Here is a 16,781-nt window from a genome sequence, read left to right as displayed (position 1 = left end):
ATATGTTGGTAACCACAATGGGAGCTCTGTGAAAGATACTAAATTCAGTCTTAGGAAGGCGAAGAACAGCTATTTACCTGTGCGTGCTTTTAATTTTTTTACATGCAGTGCGCATTGAAGTAGAAGCACCATGCTACAAAGTTTTGAGACCACTGCTGGGAAAAGAACTTACCTCCAACAAAAATAATGCACTTTTATATAACAGCGAACAGTACCACAAGAAGCACACCTGCTGTAAACTGATCTTCAGCAGAAGCACTTGTTAGGTAGATGTAGCGTCGTGCAGTAGCAGTGAACACACAGAGTCCTGAATAACAGCAAACGATGTATTGTAAAACTTGCAAAAAAATACAACTACCCAGTTGGCAGGGAGCACACCCAACCGGGTAATTCGCAGCAGTCAGAGTTCACAGTAAGCGGTGACTAGGCCAGAGCTGGAGACAGTGCCTGTCAAGGGGAGTGGAGAACAGCCTGGCTGGTTCAAACCAAAGGGAGCTTGCTCCAATGTAGACGTAGGCCCTAAGCTTTCCCTCCTCCTCAGGAACCTCTCCCTGCCGTTAGTGCTGTCCCTGACAGTACACTAGCCAACTTGCACATGCAAGCCAAAACATAGGAGTAAGGACTTAAAAAGACTTTACGTAGGCTAAACAGATGCAGGCTGTCAAGCGTCTGTGGTAGTGAGCCCTTGTAAATCGCCAGCTCGGGGTTCCCCAGGGCGCGGAGTCTGCTTCTCCACCAGAGCCGGATATTGGGGATGGACGTGCAGCATGCTGGAACCGGGTCAGGGCCCCCACGTACACCCAGCTGAGGATTCGGACACCACTCGCGTGTGCAGAGTACATCCAGCAGGAAACTAAAGGAAATCCAGGAGACAAGCCGAGGTCAGGATGGGTAGCAGACAAGCACCGATGGTGAATGAAGCTGGGGTCAGTACACGGTTAGTCAGGCACAAGATACACAAGTAACAATGTACGGGAGCTCAGAGGACTGTGAAGTTGCTCAGACATTGTGGGCTAGACTGAGCATGTCTTATATAGGCAAGCAAATTAGAAGGCAGGCCAGGAAGTGATGCAAGGGAAGGAAATAAAACCCACAGAATAGCAGGTGATGCCCATAGGTGAGCACAGCAAAACCACACATGTGAAGGGATCAGGGCAGGAAAAGCACTGCAGCAAACAGAATACATAAGCAAGAAACTACAGGCAAACTTGTGACACAGGCGGTAGAAGGTTTTATGCACTGTAGCCCCACATGGAATAACTTAACGTACCCCGAATTGGCTAGGCTTCCATATGCGAAGAAATGGTCTGTATATGGCATTACACACGAGACACATATTCAGCTCAAACACGCAATTGAGGTTCAACACTTATCAGCGGGTTTTTCCTTTCCCCTACCCCTATCTTTTGGGATGATGCAGCAGGGTCCTACACAAAAAGGGTTTATATCTCAATGTTATGCCATGCTCTTGTCTCCCTATATGACAGCATACCACTGCAAAGTGTTGAAGAAATGGGTTCCAGATGTGGGTGACTTGCCTGGTGAGCAATGGGAGATGGCATTGGAAGTGGTGCACAATAGCTCCTTAAATACACATCAACACCCGTCCCAGTTATATATACTGTTGAGGGTACATGACACCCCTTTGAAACTATTTAAAATGGACCTCCTTAAGGTATCACTATGTCCCATATGTAGCAGGGATCATGGCACTCTGATACATATGAAATGGCGCTGTTCAAAATTACAGTTATTAGGAGGCCGCTCTTAATACCATTAATCAAGCATTCCAAACTACCCTTACTCTGGACCCTAAGTGTTGTATCCTAGGTTAAAGTTGATGAGGTCGTGGCAGACCAGTTTGACAGGGAGGCAGTCTCTAGAGCACTATTTTGGGCACGTAAAGTTTTACTAGTCCATTGGAAAAGCACTTCCCCTCCTACTCTTAAAGAATGGATGGAACACAAGGGTACTACCCTCAGACATTAGCGGGTTATTTACCAGCGTATGGGTTGTCCGAGTAAATTTAATAGGGTCTGGGGTGGCTAGATATTCCTGGCCTTGCTCCGGTAGACCTAATCATGGATAGATTATTATGCTGACATCTTTGTAACTATATCTACTGTATCCAATCATCTGCAGGCGTAGTTTGTCTCAAAAGCACAGCAGGATGGTAGGGTAATTCTCAGTGACTCTGCGGTAGGACACGGATTTTGAATAAAATGATCAAGATGGACACCAGGGTCATCTGGATGCAGTGTAGCCAACAGGAGCCTCAGGGCACCAAGGGAGCCATAGAGAGACCCAGTTTCCCCTGACTTCCTCCTCCAGCTGCTTTCGGGACAAGTGCCATATGGTGGAGAATGTGGACTGCACCTGCCTACACACTTATGAAGCTCACAATGAAAAAGAAAAACACAAAAGACATTACTATTACTCATAGATTGATCAGTAAATTGTCTGGTGAATTTTTCCTTCTCCAGAGCTCTCAGAGATACAACGGACTCAATACAAGGAAATCTGTTTCCTCCTGTCATCCTCCTGTTCCCTTCACTTCTATCCATGTGTTGCAGGACCCGGTTAGCATGGCGTAGGTTGAGGTTTAATGACCATAATGTGTTTTTTTCTCTAGCTTATCATGTCTTTGTCACTGCAGCTTTGCGTGGGCGTACACAATGACACAAGTGTGCTTTAACCTCTTATATTGCCATGCTGAGAAAAAATTACTTACCTGCTCTGAGATGCCAAAGTTTAGCACCTGTGTGTCTATTGAACATCATCATCAAAATGGGGATTATATAATGTATAAAGTGTAACCGCACCAAAGGAACACTTGTATTGTATGAACCCCTTCTAGTCTTATACTCACCCATTCCCTATCCAGTGAGATATTACTCATTATGCAGCATTATGTGCTCTGAACTTCCATTCATTCCTTTGCACTTTCACGTACAAGCTTGTGGGTGCTGCTTGAGACCAAACTATGGCAGCTTAAAATATTTGGAGCAGGTAACAATTCTCATGTCTGTAAAAAACCCTTAAGCCTAATGGCTGGCCACTATCAGGTAGGGTCCCTAGGTTAGAAAACCCACCCTGATTACTATTGTTCTTTCATAATATGCTGGAGCTGCCCTCTTTTGGCTCTGCCCTCTTCTCTCTATGGAAATTAATTATAATCCATCTAAGCTAAATTCCAAACTGAACTCCAAGCAAATACAAAGCTTGGGAACATAATATGGGAACTGTCCTACCCCCTGCAAGAGAATACTATAATGTCAATCCAGTCTTGATAGTTACACTGTCAGCACAGCCAGCCTGATGACCTGACTTTTCTATGCTAATGTTAAGCAGCACAGTTTGGTCACCTCTTTGCCTCTACTCTAGCAAATATGAAGTACTACATAGGAAGCTGAACTCCAGACAAAAGCTAAATACACAGATGAAATACAAGGGAGCTGCATTACCTGACATTTTTTTCTGTTCATCCAGACCTGAGATTTAAAGAGCTCTAGCACAGAGCACAGGCCTGTCTGGAAGAACGGGAGACCAGAAGAAGGTGTTGTAAAAAAGAAAATGTTAAAGAGACTGAATGGGCAAAGTAAGAGGTTCTCTTTGAAAGAAAAACCCCTATCCACCTATTCTAACCTTTTCTACACACCTGCACCTCATCTAAGCTCCACGTTGGCTGGTGTTAGAGCCTACACGGGGTTAATGTTTTCTTCCCCTTCCTCTTATGACAGAGTTCAGGCCTGGCAATTAGCTGTTTAGACTCAAGCACTTCTGGGTAAGTTGACTTGCTCCCCTATATCTGGAGGCACCAGATATTTAACAGGGGCCCCAATAGGGAGCACGGTGAAGGTGTGTTTAGCGGGGGTTCTTCTTGCAAAAGAGCCTGCCACTTTGTCTTGAATTGTAAACAGCTGGAGACACATTCCCTCATCAAAGGAGTAACTTATTTATTATGAGTGGCTGTGTCTACATTTTCCAGCAGATGGAACAGCTGAAAAGGAGGTAACTAAAACTGAGTCGTCTCTATAGCTGACTCATAGTCCTCTGGGTATCCTCTGTCATATATTAATTTAAAACAAATATACTTAAACAAACATCAATTAAAAATAAATCAAAAACCCCACACTAGTATAGCGTTTATTTTAAGAATTTTTGCATTGTATTCTGGTCACCTGGAAGAAACACACAACTCAAACTCCCCTACAGTCTTTCAGCTGCCATGTAGAGAAAATAAGCATATCACTAAACAATTTACAAGACTCATAAGATTATGTGCAGAGCTTTTTTCCCCCTCTACTTTCAAGTAGTTTTCTCTGCATGGTTCTCTGGAACCAGGTAATTTTGAAAAGCAGAGATCTCTGGTGAATAAATCTTGAGTTTCATCACGACAAAACAAGCTACTATGGAAAAATTATACTTTACTTATGATGTTTATTTTCCTCTTCATTTATCACAGAAGGAGAAGTCAACACAATTTTTTTTGTAAAATCCTAACTACTTACCGTACAATGCGTCTCTCTCTCCGATGCTATACTCCACCCACTTTCCAGCCTGTACCTGACACTTTGGACAATAATGAAACAATGCAGGGATGAATTATCTGTTTTGTAAGTGAACATAACATCAGAATGCAGCTGATAGTTCATGAGGTGAGCTAAGAAGTTTGAGATGACAAATTTATCACCTTGGTAGGAACAGCCCGCACTGGACAAGGGCTCTAGTAGAGGACAGATTATTGACCACTTTCAGATTAAATTCTAGAGGAACCCAAAGAAAAAAAAAGTCTCTGGCTCATGAACTCACCTTGCTGTTGACTTGCTCTAGTTTCTTAATGGCATTCCTCTTGCGAATCTGGCACTGCATACTAAATCCCTTTAATTGTATGCTTACTCTTTAAAAAGGGCCTGAGTCTCTGATAATGCCCAGAAAGTGTTCCCAAGGTCAAGAATTGCCCTTCTCGCTACCCAAAGGAGGTGACATATCACATATAACATAGGCCGCATGACCTCTCAATGACCATTAAGGGTACTTTCTCCTGACAGAGAAAGATACTGTTTGTGGGGAGTAGGGAGTGATGGTGGACTTAAAAATAGATAGGATTTTTTAAATGTGTTTGTTCATTAAGGAGTAGGTAGCGAATGATGCATGCAAAAGATCTCCTGGCTGTTCAAATCTAAGAAGGGGCCATTAAAAGAATGCTGCCACACAGATGTGTTAGAGTTTGACATGCAGCCACAGATTGGAGAGTGTCTATATATGCCCCTATGAGCCAAGTAAACAAAAAAAGCTAATATTTTTGACTCTATTCACATTTGTTTTTTAAAATGAAGCAATCAATTACTAATATTGATTGCTTGTAGGCAGGTGAAGTCTGCTTCCTCCACTGCAGGTGGCACCCGAATGGAGCAGGATCACATCTTGGAGAGGAAGTCAGGGGAAACTCGGTTTCTCTGTGGTTTCTTGGTCCCTGAGGCAGCATTCTGCTTTGCTGTGCTGAATCCAGGTGATCCTTGATGGCCATCCTGGATCAGCAGAGTTTTTCTAAGTACCTGCTCCCAAGGTTTTGGCGCTCATTCTCATGTGAGTAGTGTACAGACAGGTCTTCCATCTTTCAGGGGCAGTATTAGCAGCAGAGAAAGGTTTCAGATGAGGAGGGAAAGCCTAGGGATCGCAATTTCCTTAGGCATCTTGCAGTTTGGGTACAAGATGGCCAGGCTGCATTCTGCCCCTCCAGACACATGCTGTCAGTTCGACGGATACCTGCTCTGCTACACGCTGTTGGCACTCGTGAGTGCTCCCGGTTGGGTCCCCCCGGTTTGTTTTGAACTGTTTTGCACAAGGAGAGAAGCAGAGCCAATCTGAATGTAGCAACAGTGGATTTATTGAGACAGGCATCAAACAAAATGTGCACTTGCAGGATAAGGAGTAAAATAAGCGCTCATCAGAGAAAAAAACGCGGTCTGCTGGCAGTACCGCTGTTAATAGCTGCTGCTCGCTGAGAATCCCACTGGTGGTGCTGGTGGCTTCCAGCACTTCCTGGATGGTTCAGAGGCTCTGCAGGTGCCGGGTGTGACATCAGCAAGTCGGGTATGTAGCAGTGGGCGTGGCACGTGTTTGGAGCATGCGTGCTCCTTCATCAGGCCTTTTTATACTTGTCTCAATAAATCCACTGTTGCTACACTCAGATCGGCGCTGCTTTTTTCCTTGTGCTTGCTTGCAAAGTAATTTCTAACTCTATACAGTAGCAACCTCTGGATCACAGCCTTGGAATACCCACTTAGAGATTTCTAGAATCCCATAGTACTGTGGACTATCTGTTTTCCCTGTTGAGCGCCAGATTTCTGTCCACTGTTTGAATTGTTTTGCCTTTACTACAATACAAGTGCTACTGATTGTACGGGGACTGGGTGAGTTATTATCGCCACACAACACTGCACCCACTCACAAACACCTAACAAGACAAAGCAATTGTGATGAATTGAGTGAAAAGGAGTGAACAAGATCCTACCCTGACTATGACTGAGTTCACTACAGAGCAGAGTCTAAGAGACAAGTGATATTTATCCAGGACCCCCTCATGGGGAAATGGATGCATCCTAACCAGGGGCGGACTGACAACTCATGGGGCCCCCAAGCAATAAGGGATCATGGGGCCCCTGTGTCCTTACCCAAACTCAAAAAAGCCTATGAAAAAGGTACCAGGGGCATCTCATGGGGCCCCCTACTGACCTAGGCCCTCGGGCAGTGCCCGAGTTTCCAAATGGTCATTCCGCCCCTGATCCTAACCCACAGGTTGCTTTCCTAGATACTGGCAGACATAGCAGGAAGATGCAATATGACCACTGATGGAAACAGCCAAGCAACTAGTGAGTTAACAGAGAAACTGGCAGAAGCACCAAAAAGAGATTCTCAGATGTGCTCGGCTGCAAAAGCTCAGAGGGGAATAGTTTGGAAAACAAAGTATACCCAGTGTAGCTGTGCCCAGCTTCAATGGCCCAGAGCAGTAGTGTTTAGCAAATGGAGCATACTAGCAGTAGCTATTCTCAGCTGAAGAGCTTGGAGGAGCAGACTTGGAGCATGCCAGGCGTTCTCTCCTGCAAGGGCTTGAAGGAACACAGTTTGGCAAGCAGAACATACAAAGAAAGGTGCCAGCAGCCATAAGAGACAGTTGGAGCATGCCAGGAAGCGTCCTGAAGTGACAGGAGAAAGGTGACGGTAACAGTGCCAGCAGCCAGCAGCAATTGGTGCCACAAAGCAGGAAAGAGGTTAAAGGCCTGCAATGGCAGGTGGATCATATCAGCAACAGTGCTATCATCCAGGCAGGTGCAGTGCACCAGGAACAATGTCGGAAGCCTGGAGCAACAGATTGAGCATGCTGAATGTGCTGGGAAAAGTTGGTATAGACTGTGTGGACCAGGCTGTGGGAGAGGCAGAGAGAGTCTCAGAAACAAAAGAAGAATACTAGTACAGGCTTGAGAAACATGTGGGGGCTTGGCAGCACATGAAAAAGTGTTGCAGTAGCAAAGTCAAAATAATTTCAGAGAGGTAAGTGATCATGGATTTCTGACTAATAAAGGTAAAAGTAGACATGTGTTATCTCCTCTTAGGCAGGACTTTTTTATGTTCAAAAGTTTTAAATGGCCAACATACAGTATTATACAGTTATAGTAGATTAAATGAAATTTAGGAGCCTAATACATTCCTGTGCATTTATCATCAGGCCTGTAACTTCCGACCCTGCTTAACATTCTAGATCCTCTCTGACATAACAATCAGTTTCATCACACTAAATAGCCCCATCAGTCACATTCTTTTTATCTGATAGTTTGCAATGACATCGGTTTCATTAAAAGGTCAACAGCAGCTGACAGAAAGTCTCAAAAGGATTTGTAGTCTGTCCTAGCGACTAAAATGCATACCCTACACCAAGGATCTGACACAGAGTGATGAGCTAGAGGTTCCTCTCTAACAACTCCTACACAGCCAAGTATTTGCCAGCTCTCCACGTGGCAGCTCTGGGAATGCCAACACTAGACAGCCACTGCAAACTTTTAAGAGCCCACAATGCAGAAAGTTCTATGAAGCTAAAGAATTAAATGTGTGCATGTCCTTCTGTTTGTTTCCTAGAACAACCATCATTCCATGGTTTCAGAATAAAAAAATGATGCTGACTGGCTGCTATGAGCATATACAGTCAGGTCCATAAATATTGGGACATCAACACAATTCTAACATTTTTGGCTCTATACACCACCACAATGAATTTGAAATGAAACAAACAAGACGTGCTTTAACTGAAGACTGTCAGCTTTAATTTGAGGGTATTTACATCCAAATCAGGTGAACGGTGTAGGAATTACAACAGTTTGCATTTGTGCTTCCCACTTGTTAAGGGACCAAAAGTAATGGGACAATTGGCTTCTCAGCTGTCCCATGGCCAGGTGTGTGTTATTCCCTCATTATCCCAATTACAATGAGCAGATAAAAGGTCCAGAGTTCATTTCAAGTGTGCTGTTTGCATTTGGAATCTGTTGCTGTCAACTCTCGAGATGAGATACAAAGAGCTATCACTATCAGTGAAGCAAGCCATCATTAGGCTGAAAAAACAAAACAAACCCATCAGAGAGATAGCAAAAACATTAGGGGTGGTCAAAACAACTGTTTGGAACATTCTTAAAAAGAAGAATCGCACCGGTGAGCTGAGCAACACCAAAAGACCCGGAAGACCACGGAAAACAACTGTGGTGGATGACTGAAGAATTCTTTCCCTGGTGAAGAAAACATCCTTCACAACAGTTGGCCAGATCAAGAACACTCTCCAGGAGGTAGGTGTATGTGTGTCAAAGTCAACAATCAAGAGAAGACTTCACCAGAGTGAATACAGAGGGTTCACCACAAGATGTAAACCATTGGTGAGCCTCAAAAACAGGAAGGCCAGATTAGAGTTTGCCAAACGACATCTAAAAAAGCCTTCACAGTTCTGGAACAACATCCTATGGACAGATGAGACCGAGATCAACTTGTACCAGAGTGATGGGAAGAGAAGGGTATGGAGAAGGAAAGGAACTGCTCATGATCCTAAGCATACCACCTCATCAGTGAAGCATGGTGGTGGTAGTGTCATGGCGTGGGCATGTATGGCTGCCAATGGAACTGGTTCTCTTGTATTTATTGATGATGTGACTGCTGACAAAAGCAGCAGGATGAACTCTGAAGTGTTTCGGGAATATTATCTGCTCCTATTCAGCCAAATGCTTCAGAACTCATTGGATGCAGCTTCACAGTGCAGATGGACAATGATCAAAAGCATACTGCAACCAAAGAGTTTTTTAAGGGAAAGAAGTGGAATGTTATGCAATGGCCAAGTCAATCACCTGACCTGAATCCAATTGAGCATGCATTTCACTTGCTGAAGACAAAACTGAAGGGAAAATGCCCCAAGAACAAACAGGAACTGAAGACAGTTGCAGTAGAGGCCTGGCAGAGCATCACCAGGGATGAAACCCAGCGTTTGGTGATGTCTATGCGTTCCAGACTTCAGGCTGTAATTGACTGAAAAGGATTTGCAACCAAGTATTAAAAAGTGAAAGTTTGATTTATGATTATTTTTCTGTCCCATTACTTTTGGTCCCTTAACAAGTGGGAGGTACATATGCAAACTGTTGTAATTCCTACACCGTTCACCTGATTTAGAGGTAAATACCCTCAAATTAAAGCTGACAGTCTGCAGTTAAAGCACATCTTGTTTGTTTCATTTCAAATCCATTGTGGTGGTGTATAGAGCCAAAAATGTTAGAATTGTGTTGATGTCCCAATATTTATGGACCTGACTGTATATATATATATATATATATATATATATATTGTACATTCACATCCGTCCCTGCCCTGAAGGAGCTTACAGGCAAAGGTTCCTAAAGCAGGGTATACATGCACATTTTTTTTCTTTTTGTTCAACCTGCGGGTTGAACAAAAAAAAACACATAAGCAATGTGGATACAGGGATCACCCTTGCAATACTATTGTTTTCATGACAGCGAGGGCTCCTCGTCAGAATACACAGATCAGTGCATGCAGCCTATCGATCGCTGGTTTTACAGCATGACTGTTTGACAGAAGCATGTTAGACTGGCTTCTGTTGAACAGGGACAGACTAAACATCAACCAGTTCCTGCTGAACCAGCCAACTTTCAGTACATGTAAACTATACTCAGCTTTACTCACATTCATACATATAGTAAAACTAATGAATTTACCAGCATGCCTTTGGAGTGTGGGGGAAAAAAAGCAGAATACCAAGAGGCAGGGGCGGATTGACAACTCATGGGGCCCTCGGGCAATAGGGGATCATGGGGCCCCTGTGTCCTTGCCCACACTCAAAGCACACCCAAAAAAGTCTATAAAAAAGGTACCAGGGGCATTTCATGGGGCCCCCTACTGATCCCGGGCCCTCGGGCAGTGCCCAAGTGCTCAAATGGTCAGTCTGCCCCTGCCAAGAGGAAACCCATGCAAGCGCAGGGAGAGCATCCAGGCAGGTAGTGCTGTGGTTGGGATTCAAACCAACAATCCTACTACTGTCGGTGATAGCCACTTAGCTGCTGAGCTGCCCATAACCAACCTATTTCTTATGTATGACAAATGTTGCTGAAAATATCCAAATACCTTTTCTTTCATTTTTAAACAGGCACCAGAAGAACCTCAATTGGAGTCTGAGGGATTGCTAAGGGCAATAAAAAACTGTTCCTAAGGAATTTGTCTTGTCCGGACCTTTCATAAACTGGAACGCTTAGATTGACTAAGCGTTTGTGTTTATGCTTTTCTAAGCAATGCTATGCAGGAGGTTAAAAGAAGCCAACAAAGAGATAGATTCAGTTACCTATACAGTTACCTCTAGTTTTTGTATTTAAAGATACATTGAAAGATATTAAGGAACAAATGACTGGGTTAAACAGTGAGCTTTTACAATCCGCCTGATGTTCCTGATGTAATAGAATTTAGTTGTGTTTAAAGCAGGGGGTAAGGGCTAAGTTTAGAATAGCAAGAGACAGGCAGAATGTGTATTAAGAAAAAAAAATTGTTGTAATTTCTGTCCATACTTACTCGAACATCTGGCACGATCTTCTCATCTATGGGATAATGCGGCACACACAAAGCGATTTCCTTTATTGTTAGAAAATCAATGATTACAACACTCAGATGCGCACGTTTGTTTTTTTTTTGCTCTGGTTACAATCTCCGCATGCACAGATCAATTTAAAAAATGTCAAATCTGCTGTGCCAATCTATTGAGCTATGTATGGCAGTTTTCAGATAGGGTAAAGGTATAGTTCTAGATTGTAAGCTCCAAGGATCAGGGCCCTCCTATCCCTGTATTGAACTGTATTGTTGCTGTATTGTCTCCCTTTATATTGTAAAGTGCTGAGCAAACTGTTGGCACTATATAAATCCTGTATAATAATATAGTTAGGATAGTGTTAGCAGGGATGGTTGGTAAAACTGAGATAGAATTCAGAAGCCAGACAACCCAACCAAAGAGTCAACAGGCAGCTTAAAGAGCCATTGAATATATGCTTCATAAGTAAAAAGAAAAAAAAAAAGTTTGGCATATAAAACAAGACAGTGCACCAACCTAGTGCATTATCACTGTAAACTAAGTGCCAAAGAGGTGATCAGACATCTTAGCAGCCAAGCTGGAAGAACAGTAGCAATGGAGCTATCAGTACTGTGGCCAGCAGTTTAGGGAAAGGTGGAATCCTCTACTCCTCCCTCTCTTATTCAAGGGGTAGATAGAAAATGTCCCATGTGTTGAACAAGAAAAGTTTGGCATCAACTTTCCATACCAGATGCATTATCTACCCAAATTCCATCCCTATGTAAGAGTTATGGTAAAACATATCTAAACCAAAGGACAAAAATATAATATATTCCAGCTTCCCAGTCCTAAGATTTGGTAACAACATTAGTTCTCTTTTTTCTGACTTTTTTTCCCCTTCATTTCTACCTGCTGATCCTGTCAGTTCCAAACTTCCTCTCCTACAATGAAAACACTCCCCTACCGTACTGTATGCATGGAGGAGCAGTATTGTTACTCTAGGCTGCTCTCCTGATATGAGCTAGAAAACACCTCCCCATCCCCTCATCTTCATAACATAGGAGGAAGGTGTTCTGTAGTCAACAGAAGGGAACTGGAAAGACTGATAACATTGTTTCAATTAGGTGCACAGGAAGTTACAAAGACTCCAAATTTCAGGCAGGATCTGTACGTGCAGAAAATGCATTGTATCTTGCAAAAAGAAAACTAAAGCAGCCATCACATCTAAGAAATGTTAAAATGAAATATGTGGACTTTTGTTCTTGGGTTTAGATATATACGTTAAGGCACAGGGTTACCCTGGCCATGAGTGACGTGAAGACATGTAAAGCTCCCAAATTCAAACATCACTTATTGGGCTTTTACTGTAGTGCCAGAGGACAGTTGTGACAACCTCAAACATCTGGATGAAAATATTACTGCACATGGAGATGATCCAACCTATTGGTAGATGTAAATAAAAAAACAAAAAGAGGGCGCACTGGCCTAGTGCATTATCGTTTAAAATATTTATTGAAAGAATAGAAAAGTAGGTATCATACTCACAATGGACATAGAAAACCATTGTGAGCATGATACCTACTTTTTTATTCTTTCAATAAATATTTTAAATGATAATGCACTAGGCCGGTGCACCCTCTTTTTGTTTTTTCATTTGCATTTAGTGACTGGACTACCCCGGTCCGTTGAGGGCAGAAAGCAGTGCATATTCTATATTGTAAAGCGCTGAGCAAACTGTTGGCACTATATAAATCCTGTATAATAATATTCCAGAGCATTTACATTGTCATTCTAGCCTCTGCTGAGTCCATCCCCAGCGCAGGAGTAAAGAATTTGCTATTGGTAGATGTCTCTGTGAGCAGATCCTGATCTGTCATTCTTCTATGGTGAAGAATAAAGGACCTGAAGCACCACACGTGTGCTGCAAATAGTCTGCTAGTGGATCCTGGCTGGATGGGTAGATACAGTATCCTCCAGCAGTCACTCTCAAGGTGACAACTGGCCCATCATTAGAGCCAGTGCAGAAGATCTGGGGGACATTCTGCTATTTTTAAGTCACTAACCAATGGCGTATTTTGCATGCAACTACTTCACTAACAATCAATGACAACCTGTCAAGTTGCCACAAGCCCTTGAGGTATCCCAGAAAATGCAAATAAAATGTCAAGTATCAAAAGTTCTACAATATGACAAAAAAACTTACACAGTCTCATTACCCCTTTCTTGTAGTTCCTATTTGTTACACAGGTTTACGGTTCCTTTAAGACCAAACCATCGTACCTAATGTTCGTGTATGGGTTCCAAATGTGTCATCACCAAGCTTACAGTTCTAACACAGCATGCTAATCATCATGCCACTAGCCCGAGGCATACAAATCCACTTAACCATCTATGTGACCTGCTGTACTACCCCAGAATCGTGTGCCCATAGTGACAGGTTAGGGAATATTGGCACAAAACTCACCAGCAATCGAAGACTCAGCTTGTGATGCTATGTCATGCTCTTCGTTGAATCCTCTCTAAAAAGACACAGCTCTTGCATTATTATTATATTTTTTTTCTGCTTTCATGCAGTTATGCTTTCATCAGTTGTCACGGAAACGCCTTTTTTTTTTCTTTTCCACTTGAATGTCTACATTTCTGTAACCATAGCTACAAGACAACCAAAGAATGTAAAAGTGACAATTACAGGGATCCTGTAAGTTTAAAGATGTCTAGTGCACGTGCCGACATTTGAACCATGTAGCCTGGGTTATCCATCATTCCTGCTTGCATGACATATAAATTCAAGCTTCATTTCATGATCACCGCTGCAGGTGTGAAAGTGTGTGTGTTGTCTATAGCAACCAAACAAGTGGTTCCTCCCTTTATTAGACAAACCGCATTTCTGATTGGCAGGAAAGGCAACATAGATACTCACAAAAACGTTTGTCACTCAAAACGTTCTGGTTTTAGGAAAAATCAGTAAGTTCACATCTTATTTTGTAATTTAACTAAGGATTGAAGCTTACCGATGATCAAAATGTAAATCATATATTCATTTCTACATTGTATATCAATAACTTCTAGCCTACTCCTATTAACCACTTAAGCTCCGGAAAATGTTACCTCCTTCATGACCAAGGCATTTTCTATTATTCAGCACTGCGCTACTTTAACTGGCAGTTGTGCAGTCAGGCAACACTGTACTCAACCTAAATTTATAGAATTTTTTAAACACAATTAGAGCTTTCTTTTGATGGCATTTGATCACCACTGGGGATTTTGTTTTATTATATAGATGAAAAAAGACCAATCATTTTGAAAAAAAAACAAAACAATATTTTATACTTTCTGCTATAAAACCTGTCCATTGAAAAAATCTAATTTATTCAGAAATGTAGGCCGTATTCTGCTGCATGTCTTTGTTACAAAAAAAATTCAAATAAGTGTATATTGATTGGTTCGTGGGAAAGTTATAGCATCTACAAACCATGGTAAATATCAGACTTTTTCAACCAGGGTACCGAGGCACCCTGGGGTGTCTTCAGGTATCTTCAGGTGTGCCTTGGCAAAATGCCTGAAAATTGCCCAAAAACTGTATAAAAGACTGCTTTTCAGTTACACAAATCTACAGGTTTTCGTTGTGTACCATTACAACTTTCTAGCCTTTCAAAGAAGACATCGGGCCCCTGCACAGCACCCTTGTTTGCCCCTCCCCTGCCCCTCTCCATCAGCTCTAGGGTCACATTAGCTGAGTGAGGGAGAGAAACTGAGGGAGAAGAGAAACAAGGGACAACTAGTCAGTACCGGTGTGCAAAGGTGTATTTGCTTTGGAAGAATAAATCACTTCTGACGTTGGGTGTCCAACAGGTGCAAATGTTGCTGTATTCTGTAAAACTATTTGTTTCTTTTTTTTTACATTTTATAATGGATGCCTCAAGATTGTGCGAAGTTTTAAAGGGTGCTTTGACTGAAAAAAGGTTGAGAAACACTGCTATATATCGGAATTTGTATTTATTTACTTTTATACTAGTAATGGTGGTGATCAGCAACTTATAGTGGGGCTGTGATAGTGTGGCGGACAATCTGACACTAACTGACACCAGGTGGGAACTGACTAATTGACACTAATACAATGATCAGTGATAATACTGTACACTGTCACTGTACAATGACATTGGCTGGGAAGGGGTTAGCATCGGGGGCAATCAAAGAGTTAACTGTGCATAACAAGTGTAATGTGTGCTGCTTTTACTGAGATGTCTGTTTTATCTTCCTGTTTTGGAGGGAGAATAAAACAGCCGCATCGCTTTTAATAAACACAGGGCCCTGTACTCTAATTTGCCAAGCAGATCAGCAGGTCCCAGCCATAAATCATTGGCTGGAACCTGCAGACCAACTTGTGTTGTACTGAATGACAGCACAGATGAGGTGGCGGGCACGCGCGCTCCCTACCCACAAATGCTGGGTCATGTTTGTATACGTGATCCAGAGAGGCCACCCTGCTGCAGTTTTTCTACATGGGGCAACCCACTAGTGGTTAATTTGAATGCTCTTGAAGTTTGTAACTTACTTTGTGAAGATCCCCACACATTTACTTTCTTGAATTCAAGGTACCATGAGATATACAGTCAGAGGAAATTAAAAGTAAACAGCAGAGCAGAGGCTGCAAAGCGTGCAGGGAATCCAGAAAGTTGAGGAAAGGGGCCAGCAGACAGGCAGCACTCTCAACAAGAATGGAGATTTATCAAGTAAGTCAAACACAACTATTGTTTGTATTGCTATTACAATGCTAAGTTCTAAAATGACCATAAATTATCCTTTAAATTCTCATTTAATTTGCAACCAAATAACGTTTCCAACAGCTGTCAAATAGCAGTTTAATATCTTCCTTGGTCCAGAGTAGCCAGCTACAATTTGTGGTGTTTCCCTGAATCATCTTCCTCTATAAATGATTGTTACATGAGATATAGCTCCCCAGTGTCCCTTTTAAAGTGAATACATGACTGAATAAGTTTCTACTGAAGGAAGACTTTCTACGGAAATAGCTTTTTTCCACTTTGGGAGACTATAGGGAAGATTTACTAAAACTAGAACACACAGAAACTGGTGCAATTTTGCATTGCAGCCATTCAGCTTCTAACTTCAGCTTGTTCAATTAAGTTTTAACAATATAACCTGGAAGCTGATTGGGTATTATGCACAGATGCACCAGATTCTGTGTGCTCCAGTTTTCGTAGCTGCTATGTTTATTCAAACATTTTGTTTAAATTCCAAAGAGATGTTTGCACAAAATGCTACTGTCTAGAGCAGCCTATTACAGAGGGACCCTTTACATAATTTTCAGGTCTTTGGGAACCCCAGTTAAAATTACATTAGTATGATTACTAATCAGGTATATTGCAACTTATATAGTGTATTTGACACCCAGAGTGGATATTTTTCTTTAACACGCTATCGCCCTAAACAAGAAAAATATTTTTAGTAATGAACCTGAAATGAACAATTAAGATAAGAAACTCAGACAGTGAAAACTGTACTGCATCATTCATATTTATGTCATTAAGGTAATATTCCCTTAATTTGTGGTATACATTGGATATAAAAAGTCTACACGCCCCTGTTAAAATGTCAGGTTTCTGTGATGTAAAAAAATGAGACAAAGATAAATCATTTCAGAACTTTTTCCACCTTTAAT

The 16,781-nt window shown here is 42.1% G+C and overlaps 1 protein-coding gene across 1 annotated transcript in view; it reads right to left on the bottom strand.

The window, feature by feature from the left end:
• The window catches only part of ZNF831 (zinc finger protein 831), a 104,151-nt gene extending 90,500 nt beyond the window's left edge, over positions 1-13,651 (bottom strand). Inside the window, exon 1 of the mRNA XM_089658650.1 lies at positions 13,566-13,651. The gene's annotated coding sequence lies outside the window, so the exon portion shown is untranslated. The remainder of the gene's footprint in view (positions 1-13,565) is intronic.
• Positions 13,652-16,781: the final 3,130 nt, after the last annotated feature.

This window comes from Staurois parvus, unplaced genomic scaffold (genome assembly GCF_062004578.1).
Source record: "Staurois parvus isolate SC_StPar_1 unplaced genomic scaffold, SC_StPar_1.0 ptg001087l, whole genome shotgun sequence".
NCBI classification, from domain to species: Eukaryota; Metazoa; Chordata; class Amphibia; order Anura; family Ranidae; genus Staurois; species Staurois parvus.
The sequence above is the reverse complement of the archived record's forward strand: the minus strand, read 5'-3'. Positions and strand labels throughout refer to the sequence as shown.